The 25,628-nt window shown below is 42.4% G+C and overlaps 1 protein-coding gene across 1 annotated transcript in view; it reads right to left on the bottom strand.

The window, feature by feature from the left end:
• Positions 1-24,403, bottom strand: part of pik3cb (phosphatidylinositol-4,5-bisphosphate 3-kinase, catalytic subunit beta) — a 203,438-nt gene extending 179,035 nt beyond the window's left edge. Inside the window, exon 1 of the mRNA XM_070883608.1 lies at positions 24,101-24,403. The gene's annotated coding sequence lies outside the window, so the exon portion shown is untranslated. The remainder of the gene's footprint in view (positions 1-24,100) is intronic.
• Between the last annotated feature and the right edge of the window lie 1,225 nt (positions 24,404-25,628).

The raw sequence follows: 25,628 nt of genomic DNA on the forward strand, positions 1-25,628 counted from the left end.
CAGGGAGGCGGTCCTGAGTCCATGATCGGATCAGCCATGATCGTATTGAATGGCGGAGCAGGCTCGAGGGGCCGTATGGCCTACTCCTGCTCCTAATTCTTATGTTCTTATAAATGCAACTAAATTGGATTGCTAAATTCTCTCGGTGCTATACATTTTCTCTCACCCATAATTATATCATTGGGATAGAATGATAGTGCAATCTAAAAAAAGCACTGTGTGGTTTGGTCAATCCTTCCCCAACAGTATTTTATGGAAGGATTTGTGGATATAATGAACTCCAATTGTGATCGAAAGCATACCATGTTAATGTAATGCGTAACACACCATGGAACCAGACTAGGAATTTCAGCCATGGCTTCCACTCACACTGAACCTACCCAGGCTGGAACTTCCAACTCAGATCTTCAGCAGCATTGAACAAGATACATTATCTTTTGCAAGTCGATGTGCACAGGGAAAATAATTTTTTTTTAAATGCAAAAGTTAAGACTTCCAACCCAGGTCAAATAGCAGCACACCTCATCAGTTAGACACCTTCACATGTGTTAACTGTCTTTTCAACCGCAATCCAATGTGCGGAGGGAATTTTTCGGAGGGTCAGCAGGCACGATCGGTAGTGGGTCAGGTGGGAATTTTTTTGACAGGGGCTCGGGAACCTGCTGTCAACCCGCTGCCATGCGCCTTTACCAGATTTTGGGGTCTGTGAGCGCTGAACTGACCCGACATGTAGTGGCGGGAAAAGCAATTCAGGTCAGTATGACCTTATTAACAGCCCATTAAGAAGTATTTTGACCTCAACTTTAGATGTTACAAGGTCGCCCATGGGGTCTATGCTGCTCAGGGATCACGTTAGCTAAGCAGGTCGGGAGTTGTGTGACCATGGAATCATCTCATTACTTGACAGCTGCAAATGTGCTATAAAATCTCCCATCTCTCAGCTGTTCACTTCCAAGCTCAAAAGCTGTTGCTTACTGCATTTGGAAGACAAATTGAGCTTTATGCAGGTTGCAAGTGTGTGGAGTAAATTTTCTATCCAGTGTCACCTCATTGGAACAACCTATCTCACCATTAACAGACTGCTTCTTTCATCTCAAGTTCACTCGCTACCTATATCAGCATCAGTGCCTTGAAACTATCTCACCTTGGTCCTCAGAATCCCACCACAATCAGCCCAACACCAGCAGCACCACCAACACCAATTGTCTCCGCAATCAACTGATTCTGCACAGGACACAGGGCATCAGTGCCTGACCACATTGCTGCCTGGGATGCCAGGGATGGCCTCACCATGGTTAGGTTTAGTTCACTTGGTGCTGTACACCCGGGCTGCCACACACCCGGGCTGCCACATGATGCACCAGGTTGGCACCACCCCACACACCAACGCCGTAAAGCATCCTTACAATGTCCAAATCATTCCTTTCACACTCGCCATCATTGAGGGGGTACCGTTATGTCTGACCATTCACTACAACTCACGAAGCCACTTGCAAAGGTGCACACAGATCTATCCAAGAACGTAAAGTGCTCAAAATAAAGGTTTCAATGTTTGACACCACATATACAGAAACTTTACATGAGCATTAGCTAAAACACACAAGTGCTTTGCTAGTTGGTATGATTGGAAACAGAAAGGTGACGTCACAGCCAAGGGGGTAAGTGATTGGCTGGTGATTGGTGAGTAGTTTTTCTTTTTTCTCTTCTATAACCGTGAGTAAACTTTAGCATTGTTGTTGCCTATCTAAGAGTTAAATCATGGCAGGAGAGCTCGGTCACGTGATATGCTCCTCCTGTACCATGTGGGAACTCAGGGACACTACGACTACGCGTGCGGGAAGTGTATCCGCCTCCAGCTCCTGACAGACTGCGTTGCGGAGTTGGAGCTGAGGGTGGATTCACTCTGGAGCATCCACGATGCTGAGAATGACGTGAATAGCACGTTTAGTGAGTTGGTCATACCGCAGGTGAAGGGTCCAAAGCCAGCTAGGGAATGGAAGACCAGCAGGAAGAGCAGTGCAAGGAAGGTAGTGCAGGGGTCCCCTGCGGTCATCCCCCTGCAAAACAGATACACCGTTTTGAGTACTGTTGAGGGGGATGACTCATCAGGGGAGGGCAGCAGCAGCCATGTTCATGGCACCGTGGCTGGATCTGCTGCACAGGAGGGCAGGAAAAAGAGTGGGAGAGCGATAGTGATAGGGGATTCGATTGTAAAGGGAATAGATAGGCGATAGCAGACTCCAGGATGGTATGTTGCCTCCCGGGTGCAAGGGTCAAGGATGTCTCGGAGCGGGTGCAGGACATTCTGAAAAGGGAGGGTGAACAGCCAGTTGTCGTGGTGCACATTGGTATCAACGATATAGGTAAAAAAAAGGGATGAGGTCGTACGAGATGAATTTAAGGAGCTAGGAACTAAATTAAAACGTAGGACCTCAAAAGTAGTAATCTCAGGATTGCTACCAGTGCCACATGCTAGTCAGAGTAGGAATCGCAGGATAGCTCAGATGAATATGTGGCTTGAGCAGTGGTGCAGCAGGGAGGGATTCAAATTCCTGGGGCATTGGAACAGGTTCTGGGGGAGGTGGGACCAGTACAAACCGGACGGTCTGCACCTAGGCAGGACTGGAACCAATATACTAGGGGGAGTGTTTGCTAGTGCTGTTGGGGAGGAGTTAAACTAATGTGGCAGGGGGATGGGAACCAATGCAGGGAGACAGAGGGAAACAAAAAGGAGACAAAAGCAAAAGACAGAAAGGAGATGAGTAAAAGTGGAGGACAGAGAAACCCAAGGCAAAAAACAAAAAGGGCCACTGAATGTAAAGGGGCTGCAAGAGGGGTCAAAACTAAAAATCATGGATTAAAAACTAGTATTAAAACACTCTACCTAAACGCACGCAGCATTCAAAATAAAGTAACTGAGTTGACGGCACAAATCATTACAAATGGGTATGATTTGGTGGCCATTACAGAAACGTGGTTGCAGGGTGGCCAAGACTGGGAATTAAACATAGAGGGGTATCTGACGATTCGGAAAGATAGACAAGAAGGGAAAGGAGGTGGGGTAGCTCTGTTAATAAAGGATGACATCAGGGCAGTTGTGAGAGACGATATTGGCTCTAATGAACAAAATGCTGAATCATTGTGGGTGGGGATTAGAGATAGTAAGGGAAAAAAGTCACTGGTGGGCGTAGTTTATAGGCCCCCAAATAATAACTTCACGGTGGGGCGGGCAATAATCAAGGAAATAATGGAGGTATGTGAAAAAGGAACGGCAGTAATTATGGGGGGTTTTAACCGACATATCGATTGGTCAACTCAAATCGCATGGGGTAGCCTGGTGGAGGAATTCATAGAATGCAAACGGGATTGTTTCTCAGAACAGTATGTTACAGAACCTACAAGGGAGCAAGCTATCTTAGATCTGGTCCTGTGTAATGAGACAGGAATAATAAACGATCTCCGAGTAAAAGATCCTCTCGGAATGAGTGATCACAGTATGGTTGAATTTGTAATACAGATTAAGGGTGAGGAAGTAGTGTCTCAAACGAGCATACTATGCTTAAACAAAGGGGACTACAGTGGGATGAGGGCAGAGTTGGCTAAAGTAGACTGGAAACACAGACTAAATGGTGGCACAATTGAGGAACAGTGGAGGACTTTTAAGGAGCTCTTTCATAGTGCTCAACATAAATATATTCCAATGAAAAAGAAGGGCGGTAAGAGAAGGGATAACCAGCTGTGGATAACCAGGGAAATTAAGGAGAGTATCAAATTAAAAACCAATGCGTATAAGGTGGCCAAGGTTAGTGGGAAAATAGAAGATTGGGAAAATTTTAAACGACAGCAAAGAATGACTAAGAAAGCAATAAAGAAAGGAAAGATAGATTACGAAGGTAAACTTGCGCAAAACATAAAAACGGATAGTAAAAGCTTTTACCGATATATAAAACGGAAAAGAGTGACTAAAGTAAATGTTGGTCCCTTAGAAGATGAGAAGGGGGATTTAATAATGGGAAATGTGGAAATGGCTGAGACCTCAAACAATTATTTTGCTTCGGTCTTCACAATGGAAGACACAGAAACCATGCCAGAAATTGCTGGTCACAGGAATGTGGGAAGGGAGGACCTGGAGACAATCACTATCACTAGGGGGGTAGTGCTGGACAGGCTAATGGGACTCAAGGTAAGACAAGTCCCCTGGTCCTGATGAAATGCATCCCAGGGTATTCAAAGAGATGGCGGAAGTTATAGCAAATGCATTCGTTATAATCTACCAAAATTCTCTGGACTCTGGGGAGGTACCAGCGGATTGGAAAGCAGCTAATGTAACGCCTCTGTTTAAAAAAGGGGGCAGACAAAAGGCAGGTAACTATAGGCCGGTTAGTTTAACATCTGTAGTGGGGAAAATGCTTGAAACTATCATTAAGGAAGAAATAGCGGGACATCTAGATAGGAATAGTGCAATCAAGCAGACGCAGCATGGATTCATGAAGGGGAAATCATGTTCAACTAATTTACTGAAATTTTTTGAAGATATAACGAGCATGGTGGATAGAGGTGTACCGATGGATGTGGTTTATTTAGATTTTCAAAAGCCATTCGATAAGGTGCCACACAAAAGGTTACTGCACAAGATAAAGGTACGCGGGGTCAGTGGAAATGTATGAGCATGGATAGAGAATTGGCTGGCTAACAGAAAGCAGAGAGTCGGGATAAATGGGTCCTTTTCGGGTTGGAAATCGGTGGTTAGTGGTGTGCCACAGGGATCGGTGCTGGGACCACAACTGTTTACAATATACATAGATGACCTGGAAGAGGGGACAGAGTGTAGTGTAAAAAAATTTGCAGATGACACAAAGATTAGTGGGAAAGCGGGTTTTGTAGAGGACACAGAGAGGCTGCAAAGAGATTTAGATAGGTAAGCGAATGGGCTAAGGTTTGGCAGATGGAATACAATGTCGGAAAGTGTGAGGTCATCCACCTTGGGGAAAAAAACAAAAAAAGGGAATACTATTTGAATGGGGAGAAATTACAACATGCTGCGGTGCAGAAGGACCTGGGGGTCCTTGTGCATGAATCCCAAAAAGTTAGTTTGCAGGTGCAGCAGGTAATCAGGAAGGCGAATGAAATGTTGGCCTTCATTGCAAGAGGGATGGAGTACAAAAGCAGGGAGGTCCTGCTGCAACTGTATAGGGTATTGGTGAGGCTGCACCTGGAGTACTGCATGCAGTTTTGGTCGCCTTACTTAAGGAAGGATATACTGGCTTTGGAGGGGGTACAGAGACGATTCACTAGGTTGATTCCAGAGATGAGGGGGTTACCTTATGATGATAGATTGAGTAGACTGGGTCTTTACTCGTTGGAGTTCAGAAGGATGAGGGGTGATCTTATAGAAACATTTAAAATAATGAAAGGGATAGACAAGATAGAGGCAGAGAGGTTGTTTCCACTAGTCGGGGAGACTAGAACGAGGGGGCACAGCCTCAAAATACGGGGGAGCCAATTTAAAACCGAGTTGAGAAGGAATTTCTTCTCCCAGAGGGTTGTGAATCTGTGGAATTCTCTGCCCAAGGAAGCAGTTGAGGCTAGCTCATTGAATGTATTCAAGTCACAGATAGATAGATTTTTAACTAATCAGGTAATTAAGGGTTATGGGGAGCGGGCGGGTAAGTGGAGCTGAGTCCACGGCCAGATCAGCCATGATCTTGTTGAATGGCGGAGCAGGCTCGAGGGGCTAGATGGCCTACTCCTGTTCCTAATTCTTATGTTCTATGTTCTTATGACTAGGATGAAGGTGAGTGTGAGGGGTGGCTAGTGAGAGGGATGATAATGTAGATATAGAGGGATGGGTGGATGTGCATGTTAAGTTGGTGTGAGTAAGGATGTGCAGGAGTAGGGTAGGGAAGGAAGAGTGATGGGGATGTGATGAGTGGCACAGCAGGATGAGGTTTAGTGTTGCTTTGCAGTAACGTTTCGGGATCTACTGAGATCATTGAAAGGTTTGCGCCACTGCAGCCTGGTCCTCCTGACAATATCCTTGCTTGTGTCCTCCAATTCAATGTGCAACCAGGTTCCTTCGATCTCCTGGGGGTATCTCTTCTGCCCATTGGAACAGAAGAGAACCTCCCTGCGTGCTGTGACTCATTCCATAAGCATATGGAGGGAGTCATGAGAGAGTCTTGGTGCAGCTCTGGTGCACCTCTGTGCAATGCGTATCAATGTTTGCAGCACCTCAACTGTCAAACTAAATTTGCACATGGTCCCTTTAAGGAAACCGGCTGATGACATGTCATCAAATTACATCATCAGACCCACTTACTTCAATTGGCCAGGAAACATGCTGGGTGGGCTTAACAAGCCCAATCAGGAGAAAATCATTTTGGACAGTGGGCCAGAGCCAGCAGCGGTGTTGGGACCCGCCAAGGAAAGGCAAATCACGGCCTGCGTGTTCAGATGGACGTCAGGATGGGGGATGGGGAAAATGAAAGGATTCTAAAAGTTGTCAGATTGCAACGGAAGTTTGAATGGGAATCACTGTTTGAATAAACAACCATTTTCTTATATAAAGCCAACATTTGGTATGTCTATGCATATAAATTTGATTACTGATGATTAATAATCAGAAAATGTCTGCCAAATAGGTACCCTTATCTCTAATTACCCAAGCAAGCTTTTTCAAATTCTAGAACTCAATTATGCACCAATGTCACTGCCTCATGTACACAGCACTGTTCTCTGTACACAGGCATCATAAACAAGCTCCATTATAACAAAGGAATATATATTGATTCTTTGCGTTTAATGAATGGACAACTGAAAGTTAAACATTTGCTTTGGACAAAAGACAGACCCTCCATGATATTGATGTCCTTATACTAACTTCCATTTTATGCAAATAATTAAATTCTCTACAAAAATCCATCTTGACCAGTCACCTCACTCATTTGGATTGTGTTAAGCACCATTTAACATTAATTGAAACAGTATATATTGGACTAATCATTGCTTCATTGTGCTTTTTGCCTTTATTAAAATTACATTACAGTTCATTCATATGCTGAATTAGGTGCATTGGTAATTCTTCTGTAAAGTTAATGGTAACATATCCTTTTCACTTAATCTAATTTTGAATTGTCGCCATTTCAGCAATTAGATTACAATTAAATCAATATTCCCTCTGCTAAGTGATGCAGTTTGGAGCCTATGAGAACAATACAGTGCTCAGCTGCCTCTCTGTCATGGAAAATTGACCTTGGAACCAGTTTACTCCACAGAGAGGAAGTATCAAATAAAAAACATGTAAACAGACGTGTGGCACTTGCACTCAGCTGGATGCAACCACATTTGTTTGTTGAAAGGCTGCCACTTTTTTGTGGCAAAATCACAATACACTTCTCTTGGTGACATTGCAACTGAACAGTCATTCTGGAGTATTTGCACAATTGTTACCTCAGAAAGTACACGAAAATAATAACATTCAAAACCCCTTTCATCTTTGTCAGCTATCAACAATTTTTTTCTGTGTCATCTTTGTGTCTTCGCAGTTCCTGCACTCACCAACAAAACTCACCATTTGCATCTGGGAACATTAGGAATGGCCGCTATGCTATCTATAGTAGCAGATTCTATAAAGTGTTTTCTTTTAAATTAAGTTTTTAATAATTTGGAAGATAGGGTTTTTTAAATTTTATATAGAAAGCATTACAAATTGGTCTTCATCGAGTCTCCCCGCCCTCCAAGCTTTTCTCGATCTCATCCCAGCCTTTTGTCAATACCATTGTGAAACTGGCCACTGGAAAGTGCAAGAGAGAAGTTTAGGAACAACTCTCCCTCAAGTTTCCCCCTAAGAACTCCACTCAGCAACTCCTGATCAGAAGATCTGAGATTGGGAATGCAGCACAAACACACATTCTGGAGAACAATTTGCTACATTTTAATACAGATTGGAGTACTGGTCATACTGGGAAATTACCAATAACATTAACATATTGTATTCATTTACTAGGGCACACCATGTTTATGGCAAGGACCTTTCGTTAAATCACTACTCAATTAGAAAGGAATCTGGTAATATTTCTATTATAAAAAGGATTTCACTTTTGTAGGGCTGTTTTTATTTTGTAGCTCTGGACAACATTCCCCCACCAATTCTACAATTAAATAGCTACTGGGCCTCTACTAGTACTTCGTCTTTGTTCAGCCTGCAATGTTCCCACCAAGGGAGCCAGGAGAGGAAATAAGAAAGAGGCTTGCTATCTTGTTCTACCAATATTCCAGGCTGAGAATAAAAGTATCTGTTTATTGTGCAAAGAATTGCTTTTGTAATGGTTCAACTGGTTTTCTTTCACTTGAATTTGCCCCTCCTCCAGTCAACCCCCACCACCCAAGAAAAGCCTTGCCCACTGGTTTTATTATAGGCTTGTTTGGTTAAAAAATCCTTTTCACTGGTCTAGTTAGCTAATATGATCACGGACAACAATTGTGGTGCAACAGCTAGTCTCAGTGCCCCTGCACTACAGAGGGGCTAATTCAGCCAGATTTCCCTCTCCTGATAGTTATCGGCTGGAAAGTGCATGTGTGAGAATGATTGTGAGGTGAGGATAGGATTAGGCCAGCTACAATGTTGTAAACCACCCTGTAGACACTTGACCTTTAGACTCGCATGGAAAAGTCACTTGGAGGCCCAGAAATTAAAACAATCAGCCTTCAGGATAAAAAAAGACAAAAGTGGGAAGAAAATGCTTTTCTTCCTAAGTTTTCTTTGTAGCTAAGTTTGTCACATGCCATAAAGAATCAATAAATTTACATTTATATTATATATATTTGTCATGTACTTAGTGTGCCCAAAATGCTTTACAATGAAGGAATTACTTTTGAAGTTGTTATGTGGGGAAATGTGGCAGACAACTTGCAGACAAAAAGCAAGTAGCAAATGAAATTCTAGATAACCTATTTATCCCCTTTTTTCCAACAGCACTATGGTTTCTTTTTGAGCAGGCACACAGGACCCGAGGTTAACGTCTCATCCAAAAGAACAGCACCTCTGATAATGCAGCTTTCCCTCAGTACTGTAAATGAAGTGTCTGTCCAGATTATACACTCAAATCTGTAGTAGGGCTAGAATCCACAACCTTCAGACTCCGAAGCGAGAATGCTGACCAAATTAGAAACTTTAAAAGTATGTTATTTTGATACATTTAAAAGCAGGTAACAATTGCAAACTGGAGGAGATAGGGAATTCATGATCTGAGGCAGCAGAGACCTGTGAAACTAACGACCACCTCCAAAATTCAGTCTCGGCCAAACATATCTAAAAACCATCAGCAGGCCAACTGGATCCAGATCAGCAAAGGGATAAAGGCTTGTAGCTACAAGTGCCATGTGTCAGAACATACAGTAACACTGGAAAAGAAACATTAAATTCTACAAACATCTATTCCTGTCCCTACTGCTTACATTGTATTTAACATAAGAATTGCATCTATTTTTAGCCATGTTTGCTTTATGTTATAAATGGATTTTAATTGTTTAAGCTTTCAGATGCAATGTTTGTCTTCACTAAATTTGATCTAATTATTCTTGATGAGAATATGGATGGGACATCACTGGTGGCATGACTGTGGAATGCGTGTTTGCTCTAAGTCACTGTTCCAGCACTAAATCTTTTGGCTACAAATGTTTAATGTAGACAATTTACCCCGTACTTTTAACTTTCTTTCACCTATAGCATACTGGGCTGGATGTTGAACACTTGCCTGCCCAAAATACATGTAGTGTGGGAAGTAAGTTTCCATTTCTCCGACACCCACATTCAAATGCTGCTACTGGCACAGCTGTTTGAAGGCTTTAAACCAAATTTCTTGAGTGGTTTCTCAAGAGAGATATCTGACACTGCACTTAAACTCATTACAGTCGTTATATTGGGAAACTTTTTCTTTCAGCCTGCCTTTGTCAATATCCCACACAGCGCCAATCACAGTCACCTACCCTCCTCCAGCCAACATGGTGCAGTATTCTCTTGGAGCATCAAAACTGCTTTGTGGCCAGGATCAATTTTTCAGTCAAACACTACAGGCAACATGCAAAACACCAGGGTGGGGGAGGGGAGCTAGGCAATGAGAAACAGTCAACTAAAGCAAATTAGAGGGACTGACAGCATTCAGACTTGACCTGCTGCCTGAGGAGCAGGTACTGACTATTTCAGCTACTTCCTTTTGGAAACATTAAATGTTTTTTTTTAAATGGGAACATTTAATTTATATTCTCTTCATTCTCCACATCCTGTTGCAAGCAATGCCATTACACATTCGCCTCTTGAACCAAGATCACAGGAATGTCAAGCCAAACTTCCCAACAAAATTCTGATCAGGAAGCGCAAGTTAACCAGAGCAAACTAGACATGCAGAGTGCAGTTCCATGGGTGCCGGGTACCACACGCAAGTGCCCATTGTTCATGTGCCTAGGCATGGAACGTCAGCAGGCTATTTTTTTTAAGTTAAGCCCACTGCACCTGATATTCCCAGGTGGTCTCCCATCCAAGTACTAACAATGCCTGACTCTGCTTAGCTTCCAAGATCAGACATTTTCAGACTAGTGTGGCTGTCGGCCAACATTAGCTCCTTCGAGCCGGAATTGAACCAGCGACCTAAGGATGACTTTGCTTTGTATTCCACTACAGTCCTCCGCTCTACCAACTGAACTATTACACTACAGGCAGAATTACAGCTGATCTTAATTCTATTGTCATTTGATGTCCAAGCACATGCAGTTCTGGCAAGGATCACTAGATAGCAATCAGGTGTGGCAACTCTTGCCAACCTTCCCACCCCAACATAGGGTTATGTATATTACCCCTATCACCACCTTGGCTGAGAGCAGTTACCTCAGCCCAGACTAGTGTTTAAACGTGGGGACCTTCTTGGCATGACCCCGAGGTATATTTGAGGAAGCCTTGACATACGTTTCTAACAGCTGAATAATGAATACGTGACATTTTCTTCCAACTGTTCCAACATAAAACTCATCAAGGAAGGCAACCTTAAGGCAATGTTGAGACTTTAATTCAATGTATTTGATTTAAGGAAGAATTGAGCATTCAAGATAGAACTAAATGTTAATATGTTTTTCATTAAACTGATCATTGCCCTTTGGTGCTAGTATTAAAGACTCTCTGGAAAGCTGGGCCCTAGGTGGGTATATATCAGACACAGTCATGACACTACACTTAAGCACTTTTTACATAAACTGATCCTGACCATGTTGCAGAATAACATTACTGTGCCTGATGTAAGCTACATATTACATTTAGACCAAAGTAAAAATGCTAATTAAACAGTCACTAATTTGATCCTGAAATATATAGCATCTGAGGAATATGAGATCCAGCACTATACAAGTATGTCAACACCTGATATTTTAGACAAATGACATACATTTATCACACAAACTGAATACCCATTTAAAAAAATGAATTTTAATTAGGTCACAGAACAAAAATGCACAATATTAATCTAATGGGAATCCAACTAAAGCAATTTTCAGTAAAGGTTATTTTCCATTCAAAGAGTACCAACAAACAGTGTAATAGACAAGAGGGATCTAGATTACAATTCCTGCAAATTCCTGACCTCAGCTGCATCACTTTTGTGAAGTACTGAATGGAGGTCATCTGCTTCTCAACATAAGAACATAAGAATTAGGAACAGGAGTAGGCCATCTAGCCCCTTGAGCCTGCTCCGCCATTCAACAAGATCATGGCTGATTTGGCCGTGGACTCAGCTCCACTTACCCGCCCGCTCCCCATAACCCTTAATTCCCTTATTGGTTAAAAATCTATCTAATTGTCATTTGAATACATTCAATGAGCTAGCCTCAACTGTTTCCTTGGGGAGAATTCCACAGATTCACAACCCTCTGGGAGAAGAAATTTCTTCTCAACTCGGTTTTAAATTGGCACCCCCGTATTTTGAGGCTGTGCCCCCTAGTTCTAGTCTCCCCGACCAATGGAAACAACCTCTCTGCTTCTATCTTGTCCATCCATTTCATTATTTTAAATGTTTCTATAAGATCACCCCTCATCCTTCTGAACTCCAAAGAGTAAAGACCCGGTCTACTCAATCTATCATCATAAGGTAACCCCCTCATCTCCGGAATCAGTCTCGTGAATCGTCTCTGTACCCTCTCCAAAGCTAGTATATCCTTCCTTAAGTAAGGTGACCAAAACTGCATGCAGTACTCCAGGTGCAGCCTCACCAATACCCTGTACAGTTGCAGCAGGACCTCCCTGCTTTTGTACTCTATCCCTCTCGCAATGAAGGCCAACATTCCATTCGCCTTCCTGATTACCTGCTGCACCTGCAAACTAACTTTTTGGGATTCATGCACAAGGACCCCCAGGTCCCTCTGCACCGCAGCATGTTGAAATTTCTCCCCATTCAAATAATATTCCCTTTCACTGTTTTTTTCCCCCAAGGTGGATGACCTCACATTTTCCGACATTGTATTCCATCTGCCAAATCTTAGCCCATTTGCTTAACCTATCTAAATCTCTTTGCAGCCTCTCTGTGTCCTCTACACAACCCGCTTTCCCACTCATCTGCAAATTTTGTTACACTACACTCTGTCCCCTCTTCCAGGTCATCTATGTATATTGTAAATAGTTGTGGTCCCAGCACCGATCCCTGTGGCACACCACTAACCACCGATTTCCAACCCGAAAAGGACCCATTTATCCCGACTCTCTGCTTTCTGTTAGCCAGCCAATTCTTGATCCATGCTAATACATTTCCTCTGACTCCACATACCTTTATCTTCTGCAGTAAACTTTTGTGTGGCACCTTATCGAATGCCTTTTGGAAATCTAAATACACCACATCCATCGGTACACCTCTATCCACCATGCTCGTTATATCCTCAAAGAATTCCAGTAAATTAGTTAAACATAATTTCCCCTTCATGAATCCATGTTGCGTCTGCTTGATTGCACTATTCCTATCTAGATGTCCCGCTATTTCTTCATTAATGATAGCTTCATGCATTTTCCCCACTACAGATGTTAAACTAACCGGCCAATAGTTACCTGCCTTTTGTCTGCCCCCTTTTTTTAAACAGAGGCGTTACATTAGCTGCTTTCCAATCCGATGGTAGCTCCCCAGAGTCCAGAGAATTTTGGTAGATTATAACGAATGCATCTGCTATAAATTCCGCCATCTCTTTTAATACCCTGGGATGCATTTCAACAGTCAGGGGCTTCAAATTTCGGGGCGTGCCGAGAATGGCGCAGCCCCGACACCCACGCCAGTTTTCTGTGCTCAAAAGCACGTCAAAAACTCACGGAGGAATTCTCGGCCTCCCAGCAGCTTCCTTGCAGCTTGGCGCGGCGCGCAGAGATCAGCGGGTGGCGGGGAGGAAAATTCAATGTATTTTTTATTTGCTTTATTTATCATTTATTATTCAGGATGGCTCTTTATTTGTATAAGTGAGACTGTTGAATGCTTGTAAAATGTAATTACTTCCGTTTCTCCCCCCCAATCTCTCGTTCCCTACGCCTGATTTGTAAGTGTAGGCAAGGTTTTTCTGTGCGTACAAAAATCTACACTTACTCCATTCTAAGTTAGTTTGGAGTAAGTTTTTACTGCCTAAACTTGCAAAACAGGCGTAAGTGGCTGGACACGCCCCCTTTTGAAAAAAAATTGTTCTAACTCACTCGAACTGGAGCAAACTAAATGCCGAGAATTCTAATTTCTAAGATGCTCCATTCTAAACCATTCCAAAAAAATAGGAGCAACTCAGGCCGAAACTTGACCCCAGAAAGAGGACAAGGGGAAGAAGGGCAAAGTCACTCCCAGGCTACTTTTAGGTACAGGGTATCTCCAGCACCCAGCATAGAGCATCAGTAGTGAGGCAAGAGGAGGTTGCTCACCCACTTTCTTGGCTACACTGATTCATAGTCTGGGGCAAACAGTATAGAAACATAGCAGTTTACTCTTACGGTTACTTTCCTTTCCAAAAAAGCAAACTTCCTCAGTTAATCATGTTGGGATTGAAAGCTTTACATTTAAGATGATTGCAAGTGGTGAGTGGTGACATACAGCTGCAACCTGATTAGCCCATGCTCAGTGGAAATAGTAACAGTGGTAGGAGCTTTATGCTTCTGGGGACGATAAATTGTTTCTAAAAAGTGCAAAATTATTTCTAATTGCCAGATTGTTGACAGTAGAATCAGGATTATCAATCCTCTCAGCCATGTCAATGAAGAAATACTGCTCCTTTACATCGGTTTGTTCAAAACTGTAACAGGCTGGTTATTAGTATCACTAGGGTGGATTATAAAAATTGCATTCATAAGATGAAGTGTAAATCCCCACTCATCCGCTGGCTTCAGAATCACTATTTCCTTTCATAGCAACAATGTTTGTGCAATTAACAGTTATTAAGTCTAATGGAAGACTCGAGAACACTGGGTACTTCAGCCTTTTACTCAGAAGAATTTCAGGAATTTCTATTATCTTCAATGGAGACTGCCATGCTGGTATTACATAAAGTGTTTACATTATCCAGTCAAAGCAACACATTTTTAGGCCAATCTGTTTGTAAATTATCTTGATCTACAAGCGGTACATCAGAAATCAAGCCCTAACACGTTCACTTGTGATGTTCTGAGGAATGGTGGATAATCAGGACAACAGGAACATTTCATCCTATAATTATCACCCTATCGCCCAGTGAAGTACACGTCACTGCAATTCAACCATATCCCATTGAAAGTGAAATAAAGTCAAACGTCTAGAAATCTTTCCAATTTAATTTAATTCAAACTCAGAAAGAAAGGAGAGGAAAATAAGCAAGTTCTTCCAGTGTAAATGTTACAATTTAAGATTATTTAAAGAACATTTTCTTACTCAAGAGAACAGAATTCAATGGATATAGTCCAAAAACGGGCGAAGAAAACCCACCACATTGAGTCTCCAGGATGACCCACTCTGATGATGCATTTGGCAGGTTCAAGTCCCAACTGCTTTTGACACAAGTTCTGAGCTAGCATTGGCATCCAGGAACAGAAAGGATGTCAACCATGATTCAGTGATAGCACGCTCACCTCTGAGTCAGAAGATTGTGGGTTCAAGTCCCACTCCAGAGACTTGATCACAAGATGTAGCCTGACACACCAGTGCAGTACTGAAGGAGTGCTGCACTGCTGAAGGTATCATCTTTCAGATGAAATGATAAACCGAGGCCCTGTCTGCCCTCTCAGGTGGATGTACAAGGTCCCATGGCACTATTTCAGCCTTGCTGTGTCCAAATTGGCTGTCGCATTTCATAGAAACATAGAAATTAGGTGCAGGAGCTGGCCATTCGGCCCTTCGAATCTGCACTGCCATTCAATAAGATCATGGCTGATCATTCAACCTCAGTACTTCTTTCCTGCTTTCTCTCCATACCCCTTGATCCCTTTGACCGTAAGGGCCATATCTAACTCCCTTTTGAATATATCTAACAAACTGGCCTCAGCAACTTTCTGCAGTCGAGAATTCCACAGGTTAACCACTCTGAGTGAAGAAGTGTCCTACATTACAACAGTGACTACACTTCAAAAGTACTTCATTGGCTAGAAAGCCCTTGAGGACATCCTGAGGCCATGAAAGGCGCTATATAAATGCAGGTTATTTCTTTCTTTACTGAGTCCTCTTCATGTGGCTGGGAGTCAACTAGAAACCAATCTACTGATACATCATCCAAGCCGACCCTTTCTGGATCATCATCCAAGCCGACCCTTTCTGGATCATCATCCAAGCAGACCCTTTCTGGACCAAACATGTCTTTGAAGGTTGCTTTCAACCATCAATACTAAGGTAGATACATGAAATATTCTTTAGGGTGGAGGGTGAAGAAGCATTATAGTACTTTCTCTCATAGAATCAGAATCATAGACTAGCACAGCACAGAAGGAGGCCATTCGGCCCATCAAGTCAGTGCCTATCCTTTTGAAGAACAATCCAGTTAGTCCCACTCCCCTGCTCTTTCCCTATATCTCTGCATTTTTTTTCCGCCTTCAAATATTTATCCAAATCCTCAACAAATAATTAATTTGTACAATCAAAACAGTGCATTTTACTCAACATGATAAAATTCACAGCATTGGATCTTTTATACATAATCTGTTTAACTGTCCTTTGTCACTATCAGTAGTAAATGGATTGTAAATTTAGAAATGTAAAGAAGCCACTTAAGCCCTCCCAACTCATCCCAGTATAACTAACATCTGTAGATAACTACTGTAAATTGTCATTCCTATCCTATCAGTCAAATCTAATTTTATAATTTACAAAGCTAGGTAACCTGCCACTGCAGATTATTGGTTTTGAAGATTCACCAGTGCATGGTTTGTCAACAGAATACATTACGTCAATAATCACACCTTTTTTCTAATTCTTTTGGTGTGCAAATTAAAATAACATGCTAAAACCCACACATTTCTTGGTCAAAAGGTCCTGAAACTGACAGGCCCCAGTCTGGTGACATCAAGACTGTAGCATCCAGTATAACATCCACTTTCTGAATGAGACCAGTTAGAATTGAAACTGCTAAGATAACAATAATATCCCTAACAGAATTCCAGCAACAGGCATGCTACAAGCCTTATTAACAGAATCTTGTCTATACCTATTTGCTTTTAGGCTCAGAAATCTGTACAGCTTATATTTTAAACCAGAATAAGTGCACTGATTTACTATTCACTAAGTGGAAATTTATATTCTACATAAATCAAAAGTTTATTTTCAAGTCCATTTTTTCCGCTGGTTTTATAATTAAGTAACTGCTGAGAATAATCATGGAGAAATTTAATATATTAAGAAATTTTATCCCAAATTGAATAATACAATTGACTGCCTCATGTTAGTTTAGCCTTATACAAACTTTGATTCCCTATATTTAGAATGAGATATATGAAGGACCATTACTGCAGAAGATAAAGGTACGCGGAGTCAGAGAAAATGTATTAGCATGGATCGAGAATTGGCTGGCTAACAGAAAGCAGAGAGTCGGGATAAATGGGTCCTTTTCAGGTTGGAAATCGGTGGTTAGTGGTGTGCCACAGGGATCAGTGCTGGGACCACAACTGTTTACAATATACAGATGATCTGGAAGAGGGGACAGAGTGTAGTGTAACAAAATTTGCAGATGACACAAAGATTAGTGGGAAAGCGGGTTGTGTAGAGGACACAGAGAGGCTGCAAAGAGATTTAAGCAAATGGGCTAAGGTTTGGCAGATGGAATACAATGTCGAAAAATGTGAGGCCATCCACCTTGGAAAAAAACAGTAAAAGGGAATATTATTTGAATTGGGAGAAATTACAACATGCTGCGGTGCAGAGGGACCTGGGGGCTCCTTGTGCATGAAACTCTTTTAGGCTCCTTGTGCATGAATCCCAAAAAAAGTTAGTTTGCAGGTGCAGCAGGTAATCAGGAAGGCGAATGGAATGTTGGCCTTCATTGCGAGAGGTATGGAGTACAAAAGCAGGGAGGTCCTGCTGCAACTGTACATGGTATTGGTGATTCCGCACCTGGAGTACTGTGGGCAGTTTTGCTCATCTTACTTAAGGAAGGATATACTAGCTTTGGAGGGGGTACAGAGACGATTCACTAGGCTGATTCCGGAGATGAGGGGGTTACCTTATGATGATAGATTGAGTAGACTGGGTCTTTACTCGTTGGAGTTCAGAAGGATGAGGGGTGATCTTATAGAAACATTTAAAATAATGAAAGGGATAGACAAGATAGAGGCAGAGAGGTTGTTTCCACTGGTCGGGGAGACTAGAACTAGGGGGCACACCCTCAAAATACGGGGAGCCAATTTAAAACCGAGTTGAGAAGGAATTTCTTCTCCCAGAGGATTGTGAATCTGTGGAATTCCCTGCCCAAGGAAGTAGTTGAGGCTAGCTCATTGAATGTATTCAAATCACAGATAGATAGATTTTTAATCAATAAGGGAATTAAGGGTTATGGGGAGCGGGCAGGTAAGTGGAACTGAGTCCACGGCCAGATCAGCCATGATCTTGTTGAATGGCGGAGCAGGCTCGAAGGGCTAGATGGCCTACTCCTGTTCCTAATTCTTATGTTCTTATGTTCTTATTAAGAAAATGATTCAATATCTGTACCCATTGTACTCAAAATACACCTAATACTGCAATGCATGTGCTTTATTATAGACATGCAAAATGAACGGCTCCACATAGTGAAATTGGTTATCATGACTTCTCGATTCTCGGACTGAGGAAAACATAAAATGCTGTATGGATTGTTAGGATTTAATGATCCCCACATTTTAAAACTGGTTGACGGTGGGGTTTTTTTTAGAAAAGAATATAGATCAGTTGAACAATAAAGTGTCTGTGTTGATGAAGAAGAAGCAAATCTTTAAAACTGGGTGCGTAGAAAAGACAGCTGATTCACCAAACAAAGGGTTGAGTGTTTGTTTTGTGGATGGATGAATTTCACATTTTTCTTTTTGAATCTTGTATTTTTAATATCACAGCAAGCCATTCATTCAGAGATGCTTATTTAAATCAGTATTTCTAAGCCATACAAGACCAGAAGATACCAAGTTTAATCCATGATCTGATCTCAGCTGGGGTGTTACAACCCAGATTAGGAAGAGGCAAAAAAGTCAGGCTTCCCACACCTGATCGCTACCCACTGACTCCTGCTGGAAAGGATGCAAGTGAATATTAGGCGAGAACAAGATCAGCTCAGTGTGATGCCCATCATGTGGAATAGTCTGCTGGTGCTCATTATTAATCTTACACATGAAAAATGATCCCTTGATTCAGGTCCCTGAAATTGTACCCTACCAAGAGTAAGCACCTTCAAAAGAGGAAGGGAGAAAATTGAAACTTATAAAAAATGTTTGCAATGTTATAAAACTAGGCGGTTATAAAACTAGGCGCTCACCCCTTCTATTATTACACCAGAGCAGGCGAGTTATTTCTATATGGTCGACAAATCTTCAGGGCCTTGGTGCACTCAAGTAATAAAAATAAGATCAACCAATTATGATGCCACAGTACACAAATGCTGAATTATGCATTTTCTATAAATCACTTGATATGTTTACAGTTTCTGTGGCAATTGTTCATTCGGACCGCAACCAAGCTCAAAATAGAAGAAGCCTCCAATGTAAGTAATCATAAACTGAAAGCAACATACTTCAGATGCTGTGAATCTGAAAGAACAGAAATGGGCTTGAAGACTCAGCAGATTAGGCAGGATCTATGGAGAGGAAGGTAAAGAAGAACTTGCACAGAAATAGCAATTTTCACAAACAGCAATGATATTAATGACCACCTAATCTGTTTTAGGTGTTGGCTGAGAGTTAAATATTGGCCAGGGAAGACATTGGCCAGCTCTTCTTCGAAATAATGCCATAGGACCTTTCACATCCACCTGAGAAGACTGACGGGGTCTCAATTTAACATCTCATCGAAGGACAGCATCACCAACAGTGCAGCACTCCCTCAGCACTGCACTGGACTGACAACCTAGATTTTGTGCTCAAGTCGTTGGAGCCTGAACCCATAACCTTTAACTCAAGAGGCGAAAGTGCTACCCACTGAGCCACGGCTGATTAATGTTCCAGGTCGACTGTGAAACGTTAACTCTACCTTTCTATCTCCATAGATATTATCTGACCTGCTGAGTGTTCCCAGCATTTTATGTTTTTATTATAACCGTTAAGTAAATTTAATGAAGAAATATGTAGCACACACCTTACATTTTACTAAACACTATATGATACAAACAAACAAGTTATAATTTTGGTTACATGGCTAAGCTTGCTCATGGTCTAGATATCAAACTTTCAACATGTATAAAAATCAGGACTGTTCCTCCAATAAACCTGCACATAAGACCATTAGTTCTTCCTCACTGAAAATCATAATTCTAGCAGATAAGAACATAAGGCCATAAGAAATAGGAGCAGGAGTAGGCCATTTGGCCCCTCGAGCCTGATTTAATAAGATCATGGCTGATCTAATCTTGGCCTCAATTCCACTTTCCTGCCTGTTCCCCATAACCCTTGACTCCCTGATCATTCAAAAATCTGACTATCTCAATCTCGATCGAAGAAATTGTGGAAATTTTGTGATCAGATATGCTCAGGTTGTACACCTTGAACAGGAGTAGGAGACCTCAGATTTCCACCCTCAATAAAACAAGACTTTCTGCTCTCCTCCATGTATCAAAAATTGTCATATTGTTCAAATGTGGATTAAACAAAATATGAGATTTGACTCCCTAATGTCAACAGTTGCTGAAGTGCATGGGCTATACATGGTTCTTGCCTAAATTAAATGGCAAGTCCACAACACACAAAATCAGGCAACATTACTTTCATATTCATGGGACCTCAGGGGAAAGAAATGGCCACAAAAATGGATCCGCACTCAGTGGTAGGACTCTCGCCTCAGAGTCTGAAGGTTGTGGGTTCAAATCCCACTCTAGAGACTTTAGCACATAATCCAGGCTGACACTTCAGTATGGAGGGAATGCTACACTGTTGGGGATACCATCTTTCAGATGACAACCCATCTCCTCTCTCAGGTGGCTTTGAAAGATCCAAAAGCATTTTCTGAAGAAGAACAGGGGAGTTCTCCCCGGTGCCTTGGCCAATATTTATCCCTCAACATCATAGACATAGAAAATAGTTGCAGGAGCAGGCCATTCGGCCCTTCGAGCCTGCACCACCATTCAATATGATCATGCCACTTCAGTACCCCACTCCCGCCTTCTCTCCATACACCCTGATCCCATTAGCCGTAAAGGCCACATCTAACTCTCTCTTGAATATATCCAACGAACTGGACTCAACAATTTTCTGTGGTAGAGAATTCCACAGGTTCACCACTCTCTGGGTGAAATAGTTTTGCCTCATCTCGGTCCTATATGGCTTACCCCTTATCCTTAGATTGAACCCCTGGTTCTGGACTTCCCCAACATCGGGAACATTCTTCCTGCATCTAACCTGTCCAGTCCTGTCATAATTTATTATGTTTCTATGAGATCCCCTCTCATTCTTCTAAATTCCAGTGAGTATAAGCCTAGCTGATCCAGTCTTCCTTCATATGTCAGTCCTGCCATCCCGGGAATTGTCTGGTGAACCTTCGCAGCACTCCCTCAATAGCAAGCACGTCCTTCCTCAGATTAGGAGACCAAAACTGCACATAATACTCCAGGTGTGGTCTCACCAAGGCCCTGCACAACTGCAGTAAGACCTCCCTGCTCCTATACTCAAATCCTCTAGCTATGAAGGCCAGCATGCCATTTGCTTTCTTTACTGCCTGCTGTACCTGCATGCCTACCTTCAGTGACTGATGTACCATGACACCCAGGTCTCGTTGCACCTCCCCTTTTACTAATCTGTCACCATTCAGATAATAATCTGCCTTCCTGTTTTTGCCACCAAAGTGGATAACCTCACATTTATCCACATTATACTGCATCTGCCATGCATTTGCCCATTCACCTAACCTGTCCAAGTCACTCTACAGCCTCTTAGCATCCGCCTCACAGCTCACACTGTCACTCAGCTTAGTATCTGCAAACTTGGCGATATTACATTAAATTCCTTTGTCTAAATCATTAATGTATATTGTAAATAGCTGGGGTCTCAGCACTGAACCCTGCGGCACTCCACTAGTCACTGCCTGCCATTCTGAAAAGGACCCACTTATTCCCACTCTTTGCTTCCTGTCTGCCAACCAGTTCTCTATCCACGTCAATACATTACCCCCAATACCATGTGCCTTAATTTTGTATACTAATCTCTTGTATGGGACCTTGTCATAAGCCTTTTGAAAGTCCAAATACACAATATCCACTGGTTCTCTCTTATCGACTCTACTAGTTACACCCTCAAAAAACTCTAGATTTGTCAAGCATGATTTCCCTTTCATAAATCCATGCTGACTTAGACGGATCCTGCCACTGCTTTCCAAATCCGTTGCTATTACATCTTTAATAATTGATTTCAGCATTTTTCCCACCACCGATGTCTGGCTAACTGGTCTATAATTCCCTGTTTTCTCTCTCCCTCCTTTTTTTAAAAGTGGGGTTACATTAGCTACCCTCCAGTCCATGGGAACTGATCCAGAGTCCATGGAATTTTGGAAAATGATCACCAATGCATCTACTGTTTCTAGGGCCACTTCCTTAAGCACTCTGGGATGCAGACTATCAGGCCCTGGGGATTTATCGGCCTTCAGTCCCATCTGTTTCCCTAACACCATTTCCTGACCCATAAGGATTTCCCTCAGTTCCTCCTTCCCGCTAGACCCTCAGTCCCCTAGTATTTTCGGAAGGTTATTCGTGTCTTCCTTCGTGAAGACAGAACCAAAGTATTTGTTCAATTGGTCTGCCATTTCCTTGTTCCCCATTATGAATTCACCTAATTTTTATGTTCTCTGCAAGCTTATTCTCGTACTCTATTTTCCCCCTCCTAATTAAACCCTTAGTCCTCCTCTGCTGAATTCTAAATTTCTCCCAGTCCTCAGGTTTGCTGCTTTTCTGGCCAATTTATATGCCGCTTCCTTGAATTTAACACTATCCCCAATTTCTTTTGTTAGCCATGGTTGAGCCACCTTTCCTGTTTTATTTTTATGCCAGACAGGGATGTACAATAGTTGTAATTCATCCATGTGATCTTTAAATGTCTGCCATTGCCTATCCACTGTCATTTTTCTCATTGCCTTTTGTGGAACCTTGCTGGGTGTAAATTGCCAGCCATGTTTCCACAGTACTTCATTGGCTGTGAAACGCTTTGAGGTGTCCTAAGGTTGTGAAATGCAATATATAAATGCAAGTCTTTCTTTGTTACATAACGTCAAGGTCAGTTTTAGAAAAGTTGCAGTGCATTTGAAATCATTCCAGTCACTTAAAAAAAGTCTGTAGAATTGACAGTTCGGGGGTTACAAACAATGTTGCCGCAATTAAAAAAAACACATCTTTAAAGTAAGAATTGTACGTCCTATATTACAGTGAGTGACTGGGTAGAACAGTGCCCCTCTAAACTTTCATCATTTATCAGCAAACGCCAGTCATCACAGGAGAGCAAACGTAGCAGTGATGTCTGATGATAGCTGGTTCACTGAGTCAGCACGCATAACATTACTGCAATTCGATATTTATCAGCAGCAGGTATCTATCTACAAGGGGCAGGGTCGGAGCATAGTCCTATCTCCCTAACTTGTGAAGACCTGAAATGACATCAGACTGAAGGAGCACTAATCGCCACCCCATTGGTGGCGCTAACACGAGGTGAAATCAGTCACTATTGTCAACTAACTATCTGTAAAATGTAAAATTCTTCCCATCCTCAGATTTCAGACATGCACTCCCGATGATCCGCAAAGATAGAGTTAAGCTGGCACTAAAGCTTTCTTGGTCCCAGAGCGGATAGCTGTACATAAATGAACAAAAGCAAAGGACAGCCTGGAAAGAAAGGGGCAAAAAAGCCCTACAGGTACAGTTCCAGCACAACTGACGCCCCGCCTAAAATGTAATGCAAAAAAACAAACCTCGGCTGAGCAATGACGTGATTTGCCAGTCTCTGCAACACTTGGGCAGACACGCAGTGTTGACGCAGGTTTGATCAAGCCTTTAGACATGCGGTGAGTATCACAGAGAACCATTTGTTTTCATGAAGATGGCCCCAGGAGACGCGTCGTTCAATAGGCAATGGGTGCACCAGGCGCAGAAACATCCCGGCCACTTCCCACCCCAGCCAGCTGAACACCATGAGCCCAGTGTTAGTGGTGCTTCGTCTACCTGCGGGCAACCGATCCCATCCCGTCCCGTCCCACCCGGGGCTGCCAGTCACACGCTCATCACTTTCCACCCTAAGGGGGGAAAATACACACACACAACAAACTCTCCACAAAGTTTGACCCAGAAAATGTGAACAATCTAAACTTTAGGAAGCCAAAAATGCCCATGAGACAATCCTGTAACGCCACAATCCTGCATTTCACTCACAAAAGAGCGAGGCTCCTTACTTTAAAACAATATAGTTACTCAAACGTTATATTCGAGGAATAAAAGATACCTTTCAAAGAAAAGCTTGTCTGTTACGATCCGAGTTGAATCTGCAGTGGTTTATTCAACCAGGATTTCAAAAGATCTTCAATTGCCTTATCGGTACTTTTAAGCTCAAACTCTTTAATTCAGTCTCTGCGCTATTTGATCTTCAAGTGGCCAGTCGGGGCTGTCTGTATTGTGTTGTGTTCGCCCCGCCGTAACTTTTAGCGCGGTTTGGCTGGCTCTTGTTGACGAGGTCGGTTACAGAGAAACTCACCAGCCCAGCCAGCCGACGAGAACAACTCCAACTTCGTGCGTCGCGCACAGTACAGACAGAGTCCAAACCAGGAAAATCAGCAGAGATTTCACCCGGAAATACATTTCCACAGAGCCCTCCTTCGGTAGAACTAGTCACTGTTTTTTTTAAATATATAAAACAATTTAATAATTGACTGCACATAAAGCTATGTCGAGATGCACCGTTCGCTGAATAGTAAATTAGCAGTAATCATTCAATTTTTGTCAAATATTGCAACAAAAATATTGTTTGATTTGAAACTTTTAAAATGTCTTTACAATAAACAATGTTGGAAACTGTATTTTTATTTAGCATTCCTTTTCGGATCCAAACATATTGGCCCGGAATTTGCGGTGGGTAGCAACAGCGAACGAACTTGAAACTGACTGCAAGTTCAGGAATCAGCGCATTCACTGCTCCGACACTGGCTGCCCTGTGCTCATCCGCCAGAGCCAGCAATCAGAGAAATCAGTGAAACTGATGAAAACGTGGGCTTTTCCACCTAATATTGCCGTTAAATACCCCATTAAATGTTAGACCTTGTTTAACATTCCCTCAGTACTGCCCTCCGACAGTGCGGTGCTCCCTCAGCACTGCCCCTCTGACAACGCCGTGCAGCGCTCCCTCAGTACCGCCCCTCCGACAGCGCAGTGCGGCGCTTCCTCAGTACTGCCCCTCCGACAGTGCGGCCCTCCCTCAGTACTGCCCCTCTGACAGTGCGTTTTGCGTATTGACTGCTAAACAAACGCACTGAAAAACTGGTTTTAATTCTGTGGAATGTCAAGTTTATCCATTATAATTAAAAATTACAATTTTTAAGAAACTTTTTAAAAAGTTGTATTTTTTTTAAGTTTGTTCATCTTTATTTCAGGTTTAACTTTCCCCCATGTGAGAGCCCCAATCTTTGTTTTGCTCTCTGTACCATTTTTTTAAAAGTCAGAATAAAAGGAGCTTCTTCACTTCCTGGTTCCCTGTCTGTGAATTCTGCATTGTGATTGGCTGCTGAGACACTTTGTTGATGTCACAGCAGCTTACACACGGGATTCCCCGTTAAATTATACCGATCTCAGTTGTACATCGAAAAAGTCAAACTTCTTGCCACTTCTCGCGAGATATTTGTGGCCAGTTTTCTCTGGGGCCATCGGCGGATGTTTTTGCTTCGCCGCTGACCGCAAATTAGGGCAATACAGCATAGCAGATTTCCTGTGGCATTGCTTGTGGGTAATCTGAGATCTGCAGTACAGTTATGATATGTGTT

This window comes from Pristiophorus japonicus, chromosome 6 (genome assembly GCF_044704955.1).
Source record: "Pristiophorus japonicus isolate sPriJap1 chromosome 6, sPriJap1.hap1, whole genome shotgun sequence".
NCBI lineage: Eukaryota > Metazoa > Chordata > Chondrichthyes > Pristiophoridae > Pristiophorus > Pristiophorus japonicus.